Below are 21555 nucleotides of genomic sequence, written 5' to 3' on the forward strand. Positions count from 1 at the left end.
TGCTGATGGCGTTACGGGTCCCAAAGCACCAGGATCCTCCCTTATGGGACACCCGTTTCAACCTGCTCCTTCACTAGAAGCTTCAGGATCACTCATAGCTCTTGGTTTCTACATCTTTACATGCACTTCCATTCTGACTTTCTGTTAAATAAAAAAATTAACACCTTAACCACAGGTGCTGCCTGTTCTCATTTTGCCAGTGCATTTTATAGTCGTGGTGCTTGAATACCTGTGATAGTACAGGTGAAACTGGCATCTTTTGGCTGGGTGTTGCTGAAATCAGTAGGGAAATGCTCAGGTGATGAAACATCAAGTGAACAGCAGTAGGGAACAGCAGGTAAAAGGGTCCCAGGATGAAGAGGGCGGCAGCTCGTGGCTGTGCAGACCAGACACTGTGCTCCCATCCTGCTGGGCTCCTCTGTGGTTTAAGGAATTATTCCCAGTGCACAAGAATGTGGCAGATGTCAGGGCCCATTGCCCTTCATAGGTGTATCACACAATCATTTTCCCTATCCCTCTCCATTCAAAGCTCCAGGCTCTTTGCGTGAGCACGGTGGCTGGCACTGCCATTTCTGCTGCAGCTCTGACAGCACATCACAGCCCTGCAACTCAGGAGAAGTTTAACTTGGCGTTAGGGGACAGTTTCCTGATGCGGTGTTACACATCGGTGAGAGCTAGCTTGGCTCCAAGGCGAATCCATTCTGTCCTTGCAGAAAGAGGTGTTGCTGGAGCTCGTGATACTCCCAGATTGAGCCTGCCCTGTCCCTGGTACAGGTGCAGGGTGGGTGCTGGATGCTGCAGCTCTTTGCTGCAAGGCTTCTCTGACGTTTTTGTGCTCAATCTGCAGCAATACATCACAGGATTTGGGGCTGATGTATGCCATGTGCTGTGGAAGGTTTTCTATCCGCTTTCACCCTGAAGGTGCTTCTTTTGGGAAGCACTTTCAGCCTGAGGCAGAAGGAATTGTGCTCTTTCCTAGACTCCAATCTCATATTCTAATCTTTTTTTTTTAAAAAAATATTATTATTTTTTCCCCAGGAGTTGCTTACCTACCAGACCAGGTCTGATCCTGCTTTTATTCAGGACATGAGACAGGACCATGTTTCAAACAATCACGCACATTTATAGACTCAGCTTAATTTATCTCCTGCTCTTACAATAAATAAAACAGCTTTTTTTTCTTTCTTTTTTTTTTTTTTCTTTTTTTTTTTTTTTCTGGATATGCAATAAGCTTTTATATTCTGAAATGGCTCGCTTGAATGAAACTGCTGAAAACAGCACAGCCAGCATCTGTGTGCAGAAGAAAACAATGAACATGCTTTTCCTTAGCTGCAGAATTGCAGCCCGGAGGTGAGGAAACTTTGCTCTTTTCACCATGTTCCTCCTAATGCCACTCCAAAGGAAAGAAAGGGCTCTTGTATTCATGTATCCTCCCAGGCCAAGTCAATTTGCATGTGAATGCACTTTAAAAATAAAATTAAAGTCAGAGCTATGGCCAGAAGCCTGATAAATGTGCTTGTGCACATGCAGTTGCTCGGAGGGGAGGGAGGCTGGCTGCTGCTGGAGAGCACTGCTGTCACTGGCGGGGGTGGCAGTTTATGGCCCCACAGAACAAGTTGGCCTCCATGTGCATCCTTTCACTTGAAATAAAAACGAAGCCTCTCCCCGAGGTCCCATTAGGGATGATTTGTCTTCCTGATCCATGATCTTTGTGGAAATGAGAGCAGTGGTCCCCATCCGCACGTCCCTGGTGGATGGATGACAAAGTCACAAGCACTAATTGGACCCCTTGTTAGGACGGCTGGGATGGCAGGGAAATGTTCATGTTTTCAAAATGAAACATCTTCCCTGACCTCAGGATCTGCTCATCCCATTTGCAGCTTATTGCAGGGGGTAGGAACAGGCTCTCATTAGAGGTGGCTCCGGCCACATTAGAGGCAAAAGCTGCTGTGGATTATCACGGCTGAAAACAGAGTTCAGGTGATGCCTTTTTTTTTTTTTTTTTCTTCCATAATAAAAAAAGACAAGATTAAAACCAAAATAGTAAGAATAAAAGGACTCACCTCGCAGATGTTCCTGTTGTCTGGAAACCTGTGGCTTCAAGGCCAATTACAGTCCTCACGTGGAGCCGTGTTCGAACGCCAGGCATTTCTGTGCTGCAGTTTCTCTGGGATGTGAGTCACATCCGATGCCGGCCAAGGGCACAACCACGTCTAGGACGTGGGGGAAATCGATAGCCTCAGGTTCTGCAAAGCTTTTCCTCTGCTGGTGCCAGCTGTGAATTCACCGAGTGTGCCGTTGATTTTCGGGGTGAAACCACTCCATTAAAGTGAAATCCCACCGGGACCTTTAAGTTTTTGGTGGAAGTTGTGTATGGGAAAAGATGCGGAGTGAGCGTGGTCTGCACCTTGAGCTCAGCCAGTATTTGGGGTCCACATATCACGAGGCTCCACCGAGCTTCAGGAGGTCCAAAAGTTTTGGCAAAAAAAAAGAAAAAAAGCAGTGCAAGCATTGGCTTTAAATAAATTGAGCGGGCTGCTTCTCTCTGGTTCAAAACAGGGCTCAGGTGGGGCTCGAGCACCTGCTTCCCTCTTACATGAATTTGCTCATGCTGTGAGAACATGGCATGTCCCAGGGCAGCGGTGGTGGCCCCGCTCCTGCATGTCCCCCCCTTGGTTCAGCCCCTTCAGTCTGACCGCAGGCAGCACGTCAGCTGGAGTACAACTGCATCATGTAGTAACATGGCAAATTGAAGGGTTTAGTTGTTATTTAATAAATGCCAAGGAGACTCATGAGGCCTCGAAGTTATAATAGAAAGATCTAATTTAGAAAAAAAAAAAAAAAAAAAAAAAAGGAATAGAGATGCCTGTGAGAGCTGCCAGCCAGCAGCAGATATTGAACATTTCTATTTACCCTCCGAGCAGAGCAAGCAGCCGTAGCAGCAGGGCTGGTGCTGCCGGGGAAATGGCACCGGGGGCTGGTGGAGGGCTGGGGTCCAGCTCTCAGAGGAGCCAGCACAGATCCCACAGCCATGGGAGGCTCCTCTCTGTCTTGCCTCAGCAGCCTCCGTTGTAGTAAATCAACCTTGCGTGTCAGATTTGTATATATATATATATATATATAATTTTTTTTATAGAGAACCACTGGTTCTGTGAAACGCATCCGGTAGAAAGTATAGCACAGAGGCATGGTGACAGAGTGTGTTTAGTGGTTTTGAGTCAAATCCGGCGAACTTCCCGTTCGTTACTGACCATTAAAAGGCAGCTGAAGGGCTCCAGGGTGCACAAGTGCCTGGTTTAGAAGATGACCCCTTTCGGTAGTAACTCCTGGGTGTCTGGCATGAGGAGACAACCCCAGAAGGACAATGCGGTGCCAAGAAGAGTGACTGAAACCCTTACAAGTAAACTTGATATAATATGGTGCTGGACAGTAGTGAAGTGAGGGCACCTCCCTTACATTCTGGAACTAGAATCTTTGAATGGTTTCAAAGATGCCCTTGGCACAATTCTGCTTGTGCCCGTTAGATGTCACAGTGCTGCCTCCAGCCCTGGCACCTCGCAGAGCAGAGATCTGATCCTAAGAAGCCCCTGAGGCACCCATGGAGCAGGGACCAAGCTGTGGGAGCTCACTGGCAGGAACCTGGGGCTTTCTGTTGGCAGTCTGCTCCTCCTGGGGCCGCAGGCTGAGCGCACGCAGCATCCTCTTGGGGACGAGTGGTTGGAGTTGAGTGCCGAAGGCTGGTGCCAAGCCATTGAGCAGCATGCTTGCACGGCGCCGGGGCAGCTCGCTTGTTTCCTGCATCTCAGGGCTCGGGAGCACTGAAGAACGCAAGGGTTCATTCCGAGACAAAGTCCCTTTCTTTCTTTTTTTAATGAACTATTTGCAGTTTCCCGCAGCAGCGCTTTGATTTTGGCCACGGGCTGGGATACGAAGGCATCGGGTGCCATGAGCCATGGTGAAAGGTGATGGAAAGGGGTCCGGGAGCTTCCAAATGGACTTTGTAAAGGGCAAGATCAAAGCTGTACAGTGGGATTGCTGCTTTCCCTGCCACGCAAAGAAAAGCCATAATGAAACTGAGGTGCTGCGGTCATGATATATTTCAAAAGGAAACCTCTTTGCCTTTGTGCTGCAATTGCTGTGAGCTTTGAGGGGATTGGCAGAGGAAAAGAAAATGCCCTGTACTCTCCAGCTCCTGTTATTATGGCTCTGCTGGCTTCTGCTGAGAAGTCCCAGCAAGACCACGGACTTGTCCCTGCACTGCTAAGTGTCATGTTTGCAGAGCACCTTTCTGACCTGCCCAGGAGCATCCCTGCAGCCCCCTCAGGGCAGTGCTGGGGAACCTGCTGGGAGGGCTGGAGGCTGCCTGGGGTGCGCCTGGATAAAGCCCAAGCATCACAGGCATCCCTTGGGATCACGGCACGGACCTGATGTGGACCTGATGTCACATTGGAGAGGTTGTGCCTCCCTCCTGAGCTGATCTGGGAGCAAAGTGCCTTCTCCTGAACCACGGGGTGATTTCCTCCACCACGGGGCAGGGGCATTTGTGGGCTCCCTTCTGGCAGCTCCCAAAGCTCGCAGCCGCAAGCACTGAGGCACTGAGCCCCAGAGATGGGGCTGCAGGGTGTGTGGGACACTGGAGGAGCTCGTGCCCTGCAGCACAGTGCCCGAAGCTGGCACTAAAAGAAATAGGAACTTCGTTCAGCTCCACCCGTGATGCGACTCCACCAACATCCGTATGGGAGCTCCAGGTGCCCAGCAGAGCCGGCTGCAGCACCCTCCCAACCCACTAGCTCCAAGCCAGCTTTTTCAAAAGGCATCTTCCCGTTTCGGAAAGCTTTTCAGATCACCTTCAAGGAGTGCTCTCTATTTTTAGCACTCGCGGACTCTCTTGGCTGCAAACAACTGAAGCCTCTTGCAGCGAATTCACAACGGGGTTGCTGGCAGGAGTTCAAAGCCTCCGACTGGAGCACGGCACAAAGGGATCGCCTTCCCCCCGAGGTCCCCGTGGAGCAGGATGAGTCCGTGCTGCCCCCACAAGATGCTGCCACCACCCCGGTCACACTGGGGTGGCCGGGGAGGGGACAGGTTGGGGTTTGCAGTGCCCAGTGGGGCTCGCTCGCCCATGGCTTCGCAAATGCAAGGCGCATTTTGTGCGAGCAGGCTTTGATTAAGGATTTGGGAACTGCTGCTGCTCGGCTGAGTGGCCAAAAAGCTGCATTAAATAAGGTTTGGATCAAACCAAAAATCACCACTGTTTTGGGTTTTCAAACTGGTTAAAAAAAAAAAAAAAAATATATATATATATATATATAAATCCATGCTGAGACAGCAAAACCACACAGCTCTTTGACCTGAGCTCTCCTCCAATAAACCAGCACAGCCACCCTTGGCCAAGCAGCCAGACAGAGCAAAAACCTCCCGGCTGCTCTGCGGGGTGCAGGCACCTCCCAGAAACCATTTCAGGGTGGTAGGAGCAGCATTTGCAAATATGCCCGAAGTATTTCCCTCCCCCAGTCCTCATCCTGAGCCCAGCGTGGGCCAAAGTCACCTCCTGGTGCTCCAGGGGCAGATTCCCCCTGCCGGTCCCCAGAGCTGTTGGGGATGGAGAAATATTAACTGAGCACTGCGAAGGGCTTTGGGGCAACGGAGCCCAAAGGGAACACTGGAGGAGATCAAATCGTGTCTTTTTGGACCATGTTAAAACCATAGTATATAGGGAGGTGCTTGCTCCTGGATGGGGTTAGTGCTGATGGCATTATCCAACAGCCCTTTTAAAATGTCCTCTTGTCCTGGCATCGAATCCTCAGGCTGTGGTCTGAGCCCTTTGGAAAACAACCCAAACCCTCTCTGGCCCATCCTGCACCCATGGGACAACTGGGGTGAGACACAGCATGGGGTTAGAGCACTTGACCCAAAATTTGGCTCCTGCAGAGTGAGCGATGCTGCACCCATACCCGGCACTGCCCTGGGGAGCTCACGGAGACGCACCCAGTCCCATCACCCGAAGCACTTGGCTGCATCCTACATGGCGTGGGGCGAGGGCAGGCTTCCCTGCTCATCCCCAGCTTGGCCGCGGCTCAACAAAGCCACGAGCACGGGTGGGAAGGAGCGGGGGCAGCCCCCTGGGCTGTGGGGCAGGCGTGCGGGGGCCGGGAGCAGCTCGCAGCCATGCGCGGCCCACGGGAAGGAGCCGGCTGCGAGGAGCTCGTGGGAGGAGGAGAGAACTGGGTGTCAGCAAGCGAGGCAGATTGAGAGCTGAGACGCGTCCGTGGTTGCGTTTGGGATGTGATCAGCGTTGCCTTGTGACTTGCACAATCTGCAGAGGCATGAGTGGTAGGCAAAAAAAAAAAAAAAAAGAAATAAGGCAAACAGTGGGAATGGAGCTGCTGCATCCCTCGTGCTGCAAAGGAGGGAGAAGCCCTTCCCTGCATCCCTACAGCCATGGCCCTGGTGTTTTGCTGCCCAAATCTGGATGGAGGAGCTGTGTCTGCACAAACCTGCCTCGTGCTCCTGCTCTGAGCAGCGACGTGGCCCCAGCACCCCGCGGAGCAGCAGCAGGATCCAGCAGGGCAGGAGGGCGCTGCCAGGCACTCGCTCACCTCTCCACAATCCATACGAGTGTCACCGGCACATCTGTTCGGAGAGGGAGAAGTAATACAGGTCCAGCTGAGCAATGAAATTGCTTTCAGCACTGTTGATTCCACGCTCGGGGCTGTGCGGTCAGCCTGGCTGCAGGCTGGAGAGTTTTAATTTATTTTTTCCTCTCCCTTGCAGCCAGAAGAGAGATCAGTCACACACTTAAAGCAGGCAGTGCCATCATCTCTGCCTCCTGTTCCTCCCATTCCCATCCTCTGGGAAAGACAGGCCATCTGGGCTCATCAGCGAGGCCCTGAAGTCGCTCACACGGAGCCTGCCTGAAGGATTCACACCTCTCTCACAACCGGGCTGCTTTGCTCATCCTTTTCCCACACCCCATCCGCCTCGGCTGGTTTGGCCTCTGCTCCGGGACCAGTAGCCACGTCTCCTCTAGATGGTGCAACAGCCATTGGGCACCAATTATGCACCGTGATGTGTCCAGGACCCCTACCCACTGTGGGGTTGTCCTAAGCCCCCTGCCATCGCACCCCGGTCCCCTGCTGCAGGATGGGTGCTGTGGGGCACCCCACTCACATTAGGGTCTGCACCAGCTGCCTGTGGAGCACCAGGGCTCTGCTATAGGGCTGCACAGAGACAAGGCGATGGGAAGAACCCAACTGGTGCATCCATCCCACTGGAGATCCATCCTCCTTGACGGCGGCAGGAGGGACACACGGAGATGTTCTGCTCCTCCAGGGCCCCCAGCACCACCCCAGGAGAGCCACCCCTGCAGCCGCAGGGATTTTATGGCTGGGGGGCTGAGCAGGGTAGAGGAAGCTCAGCTGGGTGAGGAGAGGCACCTAGAGCAAGGAGAGGCACCCGCTAGCCCAGCAGCTTGGGTGTGGGCCCCTGCAGGAGCAGAGGAAGCCTCGGAACACCTCTCACCGCAACATCCCCCTTTGTTTAGGCTCAAATCAAATAAATACAAGCTTCATGCTTTGGGTGAAACAACAGGAGAGGTTCCAGCCTAAAGAAAGGTTTTCTCCGATCGAGCTTTGCTGGCAAGCTTTGGAGCCTGTATTTTAAATAAATGTTATGGGTGCATTTTAAAACACACCATATGTTCTCCCGCGGATCTTTCTGGTAGCTGCTATAGCGTGGCTCTCAGCTGGGCGCGCTCCCCTCCGTCAGCTCTCCGGGGTGTTCGCCGTGCCACCCACGGGGCCGGATCCTGGCACAGGGGAAGCCACGTGTGGGGGCATCCCTGCCCCGGGGCTGGGCACCAGCTCCTTTCCCACTGCCACCGAAGTCCCTGCTGCGTTTGGTTTAATGCAGGTCTCAAAAAAACCCCACTCTGATTAAAAGTCAGGACGCGTTTGTTGGAGAGGTCGTCAAGTGGTGGTGCCGCTGGGGACCTGCCCTGCACCCCTGGCATCGTTCCCTTGCAAAGCCCATCCCTTGCATTTTTCATTTGGAAAACACCTCAAAACCCAACGAGAGGGAGAGGTGGAGAAGAGAGAAGGGCAAACAGACCCAGGGAAGCTGCAGCAGGTTTTCTTAATTCTCCCGGATCGCTGTAGATGGCAGTCCAGCCCCGCGCCGCAGCGCCCAGCCCAGCCCAGCCCAGCTCGCTAATGAACTGTAATGCATGCTGGCAAGGAGTCAAGGGATGAGCTCTGACTAAGTTTACAGCACATTTTCCCTTCTGACAGATTACTGCTTCATTTGTACAAGGAGAACTTCTCATTAAGTACATTTTTGACATTTTGTTGAGGGGGGGGGAAAAAAAAACCCCTCGTGTTGCCAAGCGTGCTAGAGTGCGAGTGAGGCTGAGTCTTCACAGGTTTGGGTGCTGCTTTATTTTATTTATTTATTTATTTATTTATTTATTTTTTTCCCCGTGCTTTGGCACCAAAGTCTCTTTTCGTAATTACTTGTCTCCGAGCACAATTGCTGCGGGTGGGAGGCCCGTTTATAACAGAGCCCAGCTGAAAAACCAGCAGGACTTCGTGGTGGAGAAGCGGCGGCTTTGTGCTCCGGCACTGCTCAGATTTCAGTGCTAAGCCAATAAGGGCTGATTAAAGTGTATTTTCCAAGCAGAACCAAGTCTAACTGCTATTATCGCTGCGCTCAGTGCTGGGTGAGGCTCTGGCCAGGCTCGGGGCTGGCTGCGCCTTTGGTGGCTCCGTGCTGGGCTCCCAGATCTGTCCCAAAGCCCTGGACCCAGGGGCCTGGCTGGCACCACACAAAGCCCTGCCCTTGCCAGGCTCTTTGTGAGCCGTCTTCATCGTTATGACAGAGCGAAGACTAATTTTGGTGTTAATTATGCAAATTGGTCTGGATGGGAAGCTCTGGAGCGAGGTTGTTCCCCCCGCTGTTCCCTCCCAGCCTGCTTTGTAAATTAGGAATTTCCACATCCAGCCACGGGCAGCTTTTGCCGGACCCCTGGAGGCTCCTCTAAAGGCATTTTTTTTTTCCAGGGAGGGGAACAGCCCTTTTGGAAAATCCTTCTTCTTGCACAAATGCGAATCTTTCTGTCCCTCGGGCTTCTTTCAAGAGAGAAGATGCTGAGCAAGGCTGTTATCATAAGCTCCGAGGACATTTTCATTGATCCATATCATACTTCTAGAGAGAGAAAGCATGAAGAAGCATTGGATGATGCTATAGATGTATTTTAATTGTGAAAAATATTGCAAGTGCCTCACAGAAAGCAAGCACTTCCAATATAAAAAGCATTTCACTTATTTTCCCTCGGAAAACACTTTTTTCTCATTACCCAAAGTGCTGAAATTGTGCTTTCCCCTATCAGCAGTGTGGCTGGGGGTACCACGCTCCCCTTTGCTGCTCCCTGCCCCATCTGCCTCTCAGGGCTGGGCCAAAACCCAACCAGCAGCAGCTCAAACCTTCCTCCCCCTCCTCCTCCTCCTCCTCTGTCCCGGGGGGACAAGAACTGCAGAGGGGCATCAGGTGGTGACACTGCTGGCAGAGCTGACCCCATCAGATTTAGGGAACTCGTACCTTCAAGCAGCATGGCTGGGTTTCTCCCTGCCCGTCCCCACAGGCTCTGTGCTCTGGAGCAGAGCCCCCGTCGCAGCCAAGTTGATCAAATCCTTCTCCCTTAGCGAGCGGCATGCCCCTGCCCAAGAAAATCAGATTGCAGGGTCTTTTATCCACCATGGCTCGAAGTGCTGTGGCTGACTTGTTTCTGGAAGGAGTCCTGCAGATGGAGACAACCCTATGGGCGTTAGGGCTGAGTGCCACAGGCACCTGGAAGAATCTGCTTGAAGCCACAGATTTTCAAACCCGGCCACCTCCTCACCTGCTGGCACGGGGCTGTCGTGGCAGAGATGTGGGGGCACGAAAAGGAGCCACTTGCTCCCCAGGCAGAAACACAGGGACTGGTAATGGAAATCGGCTATGCCCCACGGCAGGCTGAGTGGGCCCAAGCAAGTGTTTTTTATTTTTTATTTTATTTTATTTTTATTTTTTTCTTTTTAACTAGGAGGGCTGCAGCTCCGCACACGGTGGCCAGGCTCCCAGCAGATGGTCCCCCGGTTTCACTGCACTTGCCGGGCTGGTGGGAGAAGCTATTCTGAAAGGCTGCTGCGACATTCGCAGCACAGATCTGCCAAATGGTGTCTGGAGGAGATGGGGAGAGCACGTTGCGTTGCTGCATAAATTGGTGCAGAGATACATCTGATGCTGTGCTCTGTGGCAGGGCAAGAAGAAACCTTCGGCTGCCTGCGACCAGCATCCCGCTGAGCCCCTTGCCGAGCTGCAGAGGGGCTGAGCCCTTGAGTTCACGTTGGTGTCCCATGCCATCAGGATGCTCACCCTTCCTAAACACCTGGCCGTTCATGGCAGTGCCATTCCTCAAAGGATTACAGCTGGGGGTCCTCCCGGGGCTTCCAGCTGTGCCCACCCACAGGGGTGCCCTGTCCCAGGCACAGCTGAAGGTCCCATGGGGCCAGTTAGATCCATTGTCCTGCTGCTTTTTGGGCAGAAAGCAAAAATTAAAAAAAAAAAAAAAAAAAAAAAGTAAAAAAATCCCCTCACCAGAAAGAGCATGGACCAGGTCAGATTTATGCGTGAGACCTCCCCCAGCCCAGGCAGGTGCCGTGTGGGGCAGGAGGATGCTGAGGGACCGGGGGGGATCCTGCTGAACCTGGCTGGGACCCGCTCCCTGCTGCCACCTTGCCCACAAACAGCCGTGGCAGGGGAACTGGAAGCCCTGCACGGAGGCAGGGTGGCAGCAGGAGGCTCCCCGTGGAGCAGAGGGATGCGGAGCCGAGGTGTTCCCACCCGCCGTGCGCCTCGGCGCCTTGGTCTCGACAGCCAGGAGGCGTCAGCCTTTGGCTCCCAGGCGAGGAAGCTCGCTCCGTTCATATAAACAGCCAGGGACAATTAACGCCCACGAGGATGACACTCATACCTACAAATTATCTCCTTCGTGGAGCAGCGATTAAACGTGTCTCTGCCGCGACAGCAGCGTAACTGAGAACCCAGGCGGCTCCCACCTGCTGTGCCTGCTGTCCCCATGCTGTGTGCCACCCCCTGCACCCCAACTGCCTGGTCCTAACCCATGGTGGGGGACAGGATTGGTGCTTCCAACCCCCCCAAGCCGTGTTATCAACTCACACAGGAAGGCTGTGCGTGCCTCAGTGTGCTGCATGGCCACATCTCTAACTCCCCAAGGGGTTCCCTGCCCCAGGAGCTGGTTGCGACGGGGCTCTGGGATGCCCAGGGGGGATGCAGGGATCGGGGATTTGGGTCCAAACACCAACGTTCGACGCAGGGCTCTGTGAAGAAATAATTAGTTCTCTGTTTTTCACCAGGAGTTTCTCTCCTCCCATGCCCTCTTGTGCCACGATAATGTGTCATCCCTAGAAGCTGCAGGATCATTTCCATAAGATAAAAAAAAAAAAAAAAGGAAAAAGCTCCTATTCATCATCGTGCTTTGTGCTAATAGCCCGTGCTCTTTAAAGAGGGAGCGTGGCCAGGGCTGTTCCTGCTTCCATCTTGCAGAATAAAGGATCTCTTTGCGCTGCAGTAATAACCTCTTTCATCTGATGCCCTCAAAGTGCTTTTGGACATAAATTAATTAAGCCTCACAACACCCTGTTGAGTTCAAGCTCACTCGAGGGTTTTCATCATGTGTTCAAACAATCCATTGCATCTTTGCATCGCCAGTTTTCGGCAGCCCAAGGGTCACGTCCAGCTGGGGTGGGAGTGGGCGCCCGCTCAATTATTTCTCACGTGTCGCCTGCTCCTGCCAGAGCCCGGGCTGCCCTCGGGGTTAATGGTCCTTTCACACAGCCTCATCAAAAAGCATCTCGAAGCTGCACGGACACCCGCGGCACAGCTGGGCAGCCTTACCCGAGCCTCTCAGCGAGCTCTGAAATATCCCCGTGCATGGGACTTGTTTCATATTTCAGCCTTTGGGGGATTTGTGACCCCCCTTTGGCACCGCCGAGGCTGCCCCCTGCCTCCTGCAGGATGGGGTCCTGCCTGCCCAGGGCGAGGAGCTGAGCACCCGTGGGGCCAGGGCATGGGGCCAGGCCCCCTTGGCTCCCTTCTAGTTATAAAAATCTGGGTGTAGGCATGTCATCGAGCACTTACAGCCCCGAGGTGCCCCCAAAGGGCAGGGCAGGAGCTGAAACAAGCCCCTGAGGCCAGACCTGCCCATTGCAGGTGCCCCCCGGGACAATTTTCATCGCAAAAACCAGAATCCGTATGTGGGCCCTGCAGCCAGGGGGTGTGCAGGGAAGAGCTCTGGGTTTGCTCCTCGTTTTCTGCAGCCCCTGTCGAGGCTCTCCTTGGGCTGAAGATGTTTTTCTTCCCTGTGCCTGGTGGGCAGAGCACACGGCCCTGCTCCGAGGTCCTGCGAGAGGGGACGGGGGGCACGGAGCCGCTTGCGCGAGGCTGCAGTGCTGGGGAGCCGGTGTGCCTCATCAGCAGCATCAGGTTCCTAATTATATCCCTTTAATGAGCACCCTCACGGCTGTCAGGGGTTCCTCTGGGGCTAAGCAGCGATCTGGGCTTTTCTAATTACTTCTGACTGGTAATTTTTGTGCCCACACTAATCCTCCATTGTTCCCCTTCCTCGTTTGATGCAAAAGGCTCATTACTGGGAAATGTATCTCGCCCTCTGTCCTCCTCCTAGCACAAGCTGTTCGTCCCTGCTTTTTTTTTCCCCCCATATCTAACAGAAATTACACGTGCAGACACCGAGCATGTGCCAGCATCACCAGCATTGGGCACTGAGGGCACCAATTCTGCCACCGTGCTGCTGTCCCCATCCTCCCCTTGCTCAGGGCAGCCAGCCCGTGGGCAGGCTTGGCTCCAGAGCATCCCGGAGAGGTTTTAATTCTAATTTTGGCTTTTGCTGGCTGGCCCTGCTGGTGCAAGGAGGGTGCCCTGAAGGACACATGAAAGCGGGGAAGGGCTTCAGAGGGACGAGGAGAGGAGGACGCGTGCTGGGAGAGACAGCCCCGGCTCTTAGCACCACCCCAGTGGCCTTTGAAAGCCTAGTGGGAAGCTGTTTGATCTCCAACCAAGTCCTCGGTGTCTGTGATCATGATGAAACCTCTCCTGCCTGGAGCTTTTTTGGGGCCGGAGCGTGGGGAAACCTCCACGGAGAGACCCTTGGGGAGGTGTAGGAGTGCTGCTGGCTTTGGGCTCCCTCCTGCAGCGCTCCGAGGGGATGCTCTTGCCCTCTCCAGGTGCCACCAGCATGGAGCTGAGCTCCAACACGGGGCTGCCCTGAGCTCCACGGGTGGTGACAGCCCCCAAAGGGACCGGGGATGCTGCTGGGTGCAGGGACAGGGGTGCTGGGGCTGCACCCTACATGTGCTCCCCGCTGCCCTTCGATGCTTTCACCATTTTTTCCCCTTGCAGAAGGTTTTTCCAAAGCAGGTCTTGGGCCTTGAAGTGACAAGTCATTGAAGGTGGTAATTAATGGCACTGCTGAGTGCTGTGTATAAAAAAAAAAAAAGGAAAAACTAAAGGAAAAGTGCCACTTGCAATTTTGCGATTTAATTAGGTTTGCTGCTTTTCATAGAGAGGAGTGAGGCAGGCAAACCCCGCAGGCACGGGACTTTCTGCTGCTGCTAAAAATACGAGGGAGGTGGCAGAGGGCTCTGCAGTCATGTTTTCCTGAGGAAAACTGCACAACTGCCATGCATTAAAAGGCAGAAATTAGCAAAAGACCCTTTTAATTAATTAATTCATTTTTTTTTTCCCCTGGGAACAGAAGAGCTTCTTCAAGCAGAAACTTTCAATAATTAAAAAAGGAGAAAAGAAAAATAATAGTGCTTGGTAGAGAAAGTATATGAAAAGAGATCGGTGCTGCTCTGAGATGCCACCTGCGGCCACCATGCTGCCACCAAGCTGAGCCCCCCCAGCAGTGGCTGGGCTGGCTGGGGCCAGACATGGCCGGGGAGCCCCAGAACAGGCAATTTTTTGTAGGGTAGAGGCTGGACGGAGAGCAAGAGGGGAGCTTTTGTGGCTGCAGCTTGAACGGGAGTGTTCTCGCTTGTGTGGGTCCCATAAATCTTCCCCCCAGATGAGGGAGCGCGCGCATAAATATGTAGATCCAGGCTCCAGCCCTCATGACTTATTCACCAGCAGCATCATATTGTTTCTAACTTCGGCGCAGTTCCTGGAAACTGTGCGTTCTTCAAATTAAAAAAAGATATATGGCCTTGCCGGAGCAGCCCTAATGCTCTCCCGAAAACGCTCGGTTTGCTGAGCAGGGGCTGGCGCGGCGGGGCCGTGGCCCTGCAGGGATCCTGGGGTGCTTGAGGCGGCCACCCCTGCCCTCCCAGCACCATCCCTGGCACAGCTCTGCCCTGACCCCCTGCTGCGAGTAAATGGTGGAAATCTTCTCCCGGGGGCTTTTCTCGCATCTCTCTGCTTGTCTTGTGCCTGTGCTGCCACCGCGGGCTTGTTCACGCTCTTCAAGCCCCAGCTGCTTGTGCCTAAATGAGCTCCCTGCACATTCGGATTTGGGATCAGGACCCGAAGGTGACAGCACCTGGCCAGAAACGAGGCAGTTTCCCTGCAACAGATGGGCGAGCAGCTCTGTTTGGGGCCATTTCCTGGTAAATGAGCAGCCCTGAGAAGGCTTAACTACAGCGATTGTTGCCCATCCCTAAATACCACGCTTAATGGACTCCATCAAGTCAAAATTGTCCTAAATGGTTCGGAGCGAGGAGCGGCTGAGGCAGTAACAATGTGGACGTGCCATTTGCAGAGAAGTTATGCCTCCCCGAGATTCATCGCTGAGCTCCAATAGCTGTTAATAAATCCTGCTTTTGCTGGTGCAAGGGAAATTGGTTTTCACTGGGGCTGGAGGGATGCGAGCAGAACGATCTGGGTGGCACCTCCGGCACAGCAGGGAAATCAGCTCCTCTGATCCTCACACAGCGAGGGGGGGCCACGAGGCTGCCTGGCCAGGGAGGGGAATCTCGATGGCTTATCTCCTTCTAGTCTGTTGGCCCTTGAAGCACGCTTCCACCGTTTCCAATGGGTTTTAGACTTCTCTCCATTCCCAAAATCTCCCTCTGAAAATGCCCCCATGCACAGCCCAGCCCAGCTCCCACCCGTCTCCCTGCCTGTTCCCTGCCTGCTGCCTCTGTGCCACCTCCCCCAGCTGCCAGACACCATCCGCTTGTGGTGAAACACAAACACAGGAGCCAGCCTCTTATTTATTTACCGCGGTTGTGTTGTTTTCCTTGCCCAACCTGCGTGCCTCGCGCGTTGGGAGGAGCGGGTGCTACAGGAAGGGCTGCGATTTGATTTGGGAATCCTTCTGCTCGGAGGAGCTGCCGGGAAGGAGAGCGGAGATCTCAGGCCCCGATAATTCATGGCTCGTTGGGAATTTCACAGCTCTGCACACAACTTCTCGTGGTGCAGGGTGGCCACGAGCATCCCTCGCCCCCATCCCCTCTGCAGCAGTCCCCATGCACAGAGATGCCTGAGATGGGGAATTAATATTTATTTAGCTTGTTTGCCTAAGAGGCACACATTTGCCTGATGTATTCTTGGCAAATCGAGGACATTAATTACCGGGTACCAGAGCACTGGAGTGCCTGTAATCCACTCCACACCTCGGCAAGTCCCTGCTCTCATATCTGCTAATCCAATATTTGGAAGGCAGCCTGCAGCGAGAGCATCGCAGAGGAGCCTGAGGTTGTGTTTCTGGGCAGCCTGCAGGGATGCTCCAGCCCAGGAGGCTCAGTCCTGGCCCCCTGCTTGTACCAGGGGCTGGGGGCTCCCAGCACCTGCTGACATTTCCCCTCCCCTGTTCCACTGACGGGGAGGTGGCTGGAAAATGTCAGAGCCCAGGAAAAGCCACGTTTCCCCTCCCATCCCCACCTCACGGAGATTAAACCAGAGATTGAGTCGCTTTGGAGAGCTGAGCAGCCCTCTCCACTGCTGCCAGAATAGCAATGACCAGGAGAGATAATTAGCTGAGCATCTCCAACCCCGAGAATTAATTGAACCTCTCCAACCCTGATAATTAATTGAGCCCCTCCAACCCTAATAATTACCCGAGTTTCTCCAAACCCTGGTGAGGAGGGGGCTGCCCCAGTGTGTCTTTGCTTACGGGGTCTGGGGGGTCCCAGCGATCCCTCAGCCATTTTTTCCCAGCTCTGCCCCCCCTGGGCCCCCCACAACCACCAAAAAATCCCCAAACCCACTGAAGGTTTGGGAGTGGAGCAGCAGCATCCCTCCCAGCAGCCAGCTTGCGAGAGGCTCAGCAAGGTGCTCGGGGGATGCCGGGGAGTTTTTCTCCCTGCTTATTCCCGTCTAACAAGAACTGGCAGCTTTTTTATTTTCTGCTCTCCCAGGCTTTTCCAGCTCCGCCATCCCCCCTCGCCCTGCAAGGGCTTTCAGCAGGTTTCTTAAGTTTTATTGCTTTGATCCCGTAATGTGCTGTTATGCAATGAGACAAGCTCTTTCCCGTCACTTCCCTGGCTTCAGCCAGGCCTTTTGCTGTAATAGGCACAGTCCTGGCCTGAAATATTAACGAGTTTTACCTTAATTACCTTTTGTGCTTCTCAGGGCTCTTTTCATTTCCCTTCTCACTCTGTTTAATAGCAGCGACGAGCGGAGCCCGCATGGTGCGGGACCGTCCTCGGAGGGATGGCAGCCCTTGTGCATGGGCACAGCTTCGTTTTGGTTACTTTTGGTCTTAAGGTAAAACATTTTCCCTCTGAAATTCAGCAGGTCAGAGGAGCAGAGTGTCTTATGTTTTCCCACCGTTTCAGGCAAATGAGCCTCTTTCTGAAGATGAACTCTGGGATACACAGACCCGTGCCGCCCAGATGCGGTCTCTCCATCCCACGGGAAACCTCTGCCCTTTCCCCACAGTCTCCTGGTCCCCTGTGGCCACCCTGAGCAGAGGACAGTGCCCTCAGCACTCACGGAATAAAAGGAGAAACCCGCTCCCTTCCCCACACAGGGAGTAAATCCTGCTCTCTGCCCTGGGCTGACCTGGGCACGGGAAGGATGGAGCCTTCAGTCGCTGTCTGATTTCCTCCTCCACATTTTAAACATTCACCCAGGACATCCCAGCCTCCTGGGACAGCCCAGGCGGCTGACCAAGAACCATGGCAGTGGACATCAACCCATGCAGAGCCACTGTACAAGCCCTGGAGAGCAGGAGAGGTTTTACATCCTGAGCCCTGGCCTGAATCTTTCTCCCCATCCACCAAATCTCCGTGTTTTTCCCCAAAGCTGCTCCAGACGGGGCCGCACTGCGTCGCGCAGGGCAGGCTTCTCCTGGGCAGCGGGGGGACGGGCTGTGATGATGTTATTAACGCCACGGACAGCTGCGAACCCAAACTAGATGCTTTAAAATGGTTTCTTTTTCCCATACAACTTGATCATCTCTGCTCAGATCCGTGGCTGCTCTAATGAGCTGTCTCACACGGCCGAGCGGTTGGGAAAAAAATGGGGAAGCAGAAAAGTGGTGTGGAACTGTGGGGAGCACGGAGATGATGGCCTGACCCCCTGCCCGGCACGGTGGTACCCCTGCAGGTCCCCAGGCCCCTCCTTTGGGGATATTTCTTGCTTTTTCATATGTTTTCTAGGTAGAAAAGTGATGAGTGAAATTCCCTGTATCCCATCAGCGCAATGCGCTGCCACATCAGCACCAATAACTGATAAACATTTCAATGGGGCAGTCATTTCCTAACGAACCGCCTGCTTTCTCCGCTGCCACACTTTGCCTGCCCCTTAATTTCTGGGTGGTGGGGGGCTGCGAACGTGGCCCCAGGTTATCCCTGGAGCTCCTGGGCTGAGGAGGTACTTCTGCCTGAGACGCTGTGCACACACAAGCTGGGGACAGGGCTGGGGACACAGCCCCCTGCTCTGGGGGATGGCTCCCCACCTGGGCAGGACCCCCCTGGGGGTTTATGGTGTTGAATTTTGGGGTCCCAGCCCCCCCAGGCTGCTCTTTCTGCCCCCTCTCCCCACGCTTCATCAGCCTCTGGTGCTGCAGGCGCTGGGAGCAGCTGCCACTGTCTCAGGCTGTTTTAACTCAAAAAAAAAAAAAAAAAAAAAGCAGAGATCAATACGTTCAGCAATAGATTTTCCTTCTCTCTGTTCCTTACACGACTTCCTCAGTAAAAGCTTCTGTTGGGGCGATGTAAACCTGCTCAGGAACAAGCAGCAAAGAGAGCAACAAACGGCTGCGCTCGCAGGGACTGAGGCTGCTGAGGGAGAGCGCGGAGCAGAAACCCCAGTCCCCCAAATCCCCAAATCCTCCGCAGGAACAAGAGGGTCACGGGGGTGCACAGCACCGCCATCAGACCACTGGGACACGTGTGTGAATCAAATATTCCCTGGCAGCTCCTGGGGAATAATGCCCCAAAGGCCCAGATGTAAAGCCAGGAGGGACCCCTCACCCACCAAGCTTAATTTTCGTGAGCAGCTCCACTGATCACCCTGGGGGTGTCAGGGATGGGACACATGCCCAGGGCAGTGGGGGCACGTGTCCCTTTTCTGGGATGCTCCGAGCAGCTGGTGCAGGGTCCGGCTGGTCCCAGAGGCAGGGTTGTGCTCCCTGGTCAGGCTCTGCTCTGCCAGGGCTGGGGACATGGTGACAGCCACCACTGCCGGGTGTTTTTTCCTGCAGCTCTCCCGCTTTGGAGCATCTTTTTTCCCTGGCAAGTTTTGCTGCCAATGAATGGGCAGCGTCTGAGAGCGCGCTGTCTGCGTGGTTCATTAATTACTCAAGTTATAGGGCTATTACAGCCAAGAAATTGCATTATTAAAAAGAAATCTCTGCAGACGCTTCAAATGCGTCAACCTATTCAATAGCTGACACCGGGTCGTAATTAAAAGTAAAAAGTGTGGGCCAGAAGGGGACAAAAAAAAGGCAGACTTCCTGAATATGGCTAATGGAAACATTATTAACATTAGGAAATTGTGTACGAGAAATCACTGGCTCCTGGCCCAATTTAAATATTCATAAGGCTCCTGACGTGCGCCTATGGTGATTAATAACATTAACAACAAAAAATGCTAAATTAAATTCATCAAGATGCCTTTAATGTCTGTGGGAGGCTCCTTTTCTCCCCACATTGTAGCTGGCAGAGGGGGGCCAAAGCCCCCCGAGGTGCCGGGCTCTAGGTGAGGCTTTCCCTGCGCTTTCCTCGGCTTGAGGCTCGTGGGCTTGTCACCACTTTGCTTTCCTTTCCCTCTTTTGCATTTTTACATTCGTTCTTTACGAACGTCGCCGTGAATCAATCTGTCGTCGGGCCTATTCTCCACCTAATATTTCTAAATAATTTATTATCGGTGGTTTAATCCTCGAGGGAGCTCCTTCCACATTAAAGCCAGTTGTCGAGTCAGGTCATGTCCCGGGCTGGAAGCACTTCCAGACCTTTGATTTGTTTGTGTTTTATGTTTTTGTTGGGAGAGCTGTAAAAGATATGAATTTTTCCCCCCTCTTGAAATTGATTTATTTCAGTTGTTTCCTTTATTCTCTCCAATTGAACCATAACTTTCTGGCTGTTCTTGTCTCCCTCGGCAGCAGCCCTGTTCCATATGGATGCCGGGGGATGCAGCGGGATGCAAATACGGAGCAGAGCCCGGCTGCTGGGAGCTGCTAGGGACCACGCTTGGTGTCTCTCATCTTCTGCCTGGCTATGGGGGGGACTGTGACGTCCTCACCCTCATGCACAGCCTGTTCCCCCCATCCCTGGTGTTTACCAGGGAGAACAGCCCCCTGGTGACCCTCCTTGTCTGGCTTGTTGGGGTACAAGCGGAGCTGGCTGACCACCCCCTCCCTCCCCATCATATCAACCCAAATCTGGCCTCAAAATCTTCAAAAAGATACAAGGAGCTCGAAAGCTGAACTCCCAAGGATGAGGGTTGGGGCTTGGAAGGAGACTTTTTTTTTGGTTTTAGTGGGATTTTTTTGGATGAATCCATCACTGCCACTCCTGTGGGTGGGTGACCCCAAGGCAGGACCTCGGTGTCTCTGCAGGGCACCCAGGAGTTACACAGCATCACTGCCAAGGGGTTCTGTGATGCCTGGTTAAAACCAGCCAAGGAGAATAACATTAATCAGCATTTTTACCCTCTCCCTACGAGGAATTAAACTGTGTGTGTTCTTGGTCTTGTTCACCTTACCACATCCTGCATGCTCTGGGCAGGGCAGCACCCTAGGTGCGCCCCCGGCTGGGCTCGCAGAGCCAGGATGTGTCCCCTGCCAGCCCCTGAACTGCAGTAATTCACACGGCCTCCAAAGTGACATAACAGAGAGATTTTACGCCAAAGAAAAGCGGAAGCAAAGCGTGGGGCCGGTCGGTGCCAGGTAGAGCCCAGGTGCCTCCCAGCACCATGGCTGTCAGCTGGAGAAGCGGCTCGTGGATGAGGAGCGGGCACAGAACGGGGATGGTGGCACTGGCAGGGGACACCACGCCATCCTGGCTTCGTCACACGCTCTGTCACACTGGTGACAGGCTGGGCTGGTGGGGACATTCAAAAGGAGGGTGAGATTCATAAAGATCCTGAAAAAAATCCTGCTGGTGGTGGGGCAGAGCTGCTGCAGAGCTGCAGTGCTCCTGTTGCACCTCCGCGCCCCAGAGGTGGGTGCACCGAGCACGCGGCTTAAGCCAGAAACAGGGGCAGCTAGCTGGAGATTTGCATATAAAATATTGAGATCCTCAGCCCGTCAAAGTGGAAGGCAGAGCCGATGCGGCTTCTGAATAAATCATTGGAGCTAACACATGTACTTGCTCGCAGTGACGTCTTCGAGGGGAGAGTGCATGCGTGCGTGGGGTTTGGGAAAGAGGCAAAATAAAATGCTATAAAACAAAATACAGGGCACTTGTTCCCCTAAGAGCTTTTGTTAGGGAAATAATTAGCTCATCTCAGCCTCCTATAATGTGTCAGCCTAAATCTGTTCCCTCATTTGTCTCTCATCAGCTCCCCATCCATCGTCCTCCTTCGCTGCGTAAAAGGAGCGTGCCTTGGCAAGGAGCGGTACGTGGTTAAAATTTCATGGCCTCTGTGTAGCTGGTGGCCAGTTTGGGAAAATGCTGAGGTCCTGGGTCCGCGGTGCTGCCCTGAACTGGGTGAGTGCTGGCAGAGGCACGGCCACAAACAATGCGCGGAGAGCAATGCGCATGCAACGCTCGGTTCAAGGGATGCTCTAAAATTCAATCGCCTGCCAGGTGAACCTTAAAACCCATTCCTGTTAAGTATTTGATTGCTTCCCAGCACATCTGAGAGGCAGGCAGTTGTGGCAGAAGTGAATATTTGATTGCAGAACGGAGCAGGCTGCTCGGTGTGCTGACGTGCATCAGCATTTTGCATAGGAGTGAAACTGGGGAGAAGCTGCCCTCGGTGGGGTGGTGTCTGGGCTTCTCCCCCTCTCCCTGCAGAGATCCTAAAATCCTTCTGAGCCCTCCGAATGCCAGCGATGCAGAGGCAGGGAGGGCAGAGGCAGACACAGGCACA

The sequence above is a fragment of the Netta rufina genome (assembly GCF_964035555.1).
Source record: "Netta rufina genome assembly, chromosome: 20".
In the NCBI taxonomy this organism is placed as follows: domain Eukaryota; kingdom Metazoa; phylum Chordata; class Aves; order Anseriformes; family Anatidae; genus Netta; species Netta rufina.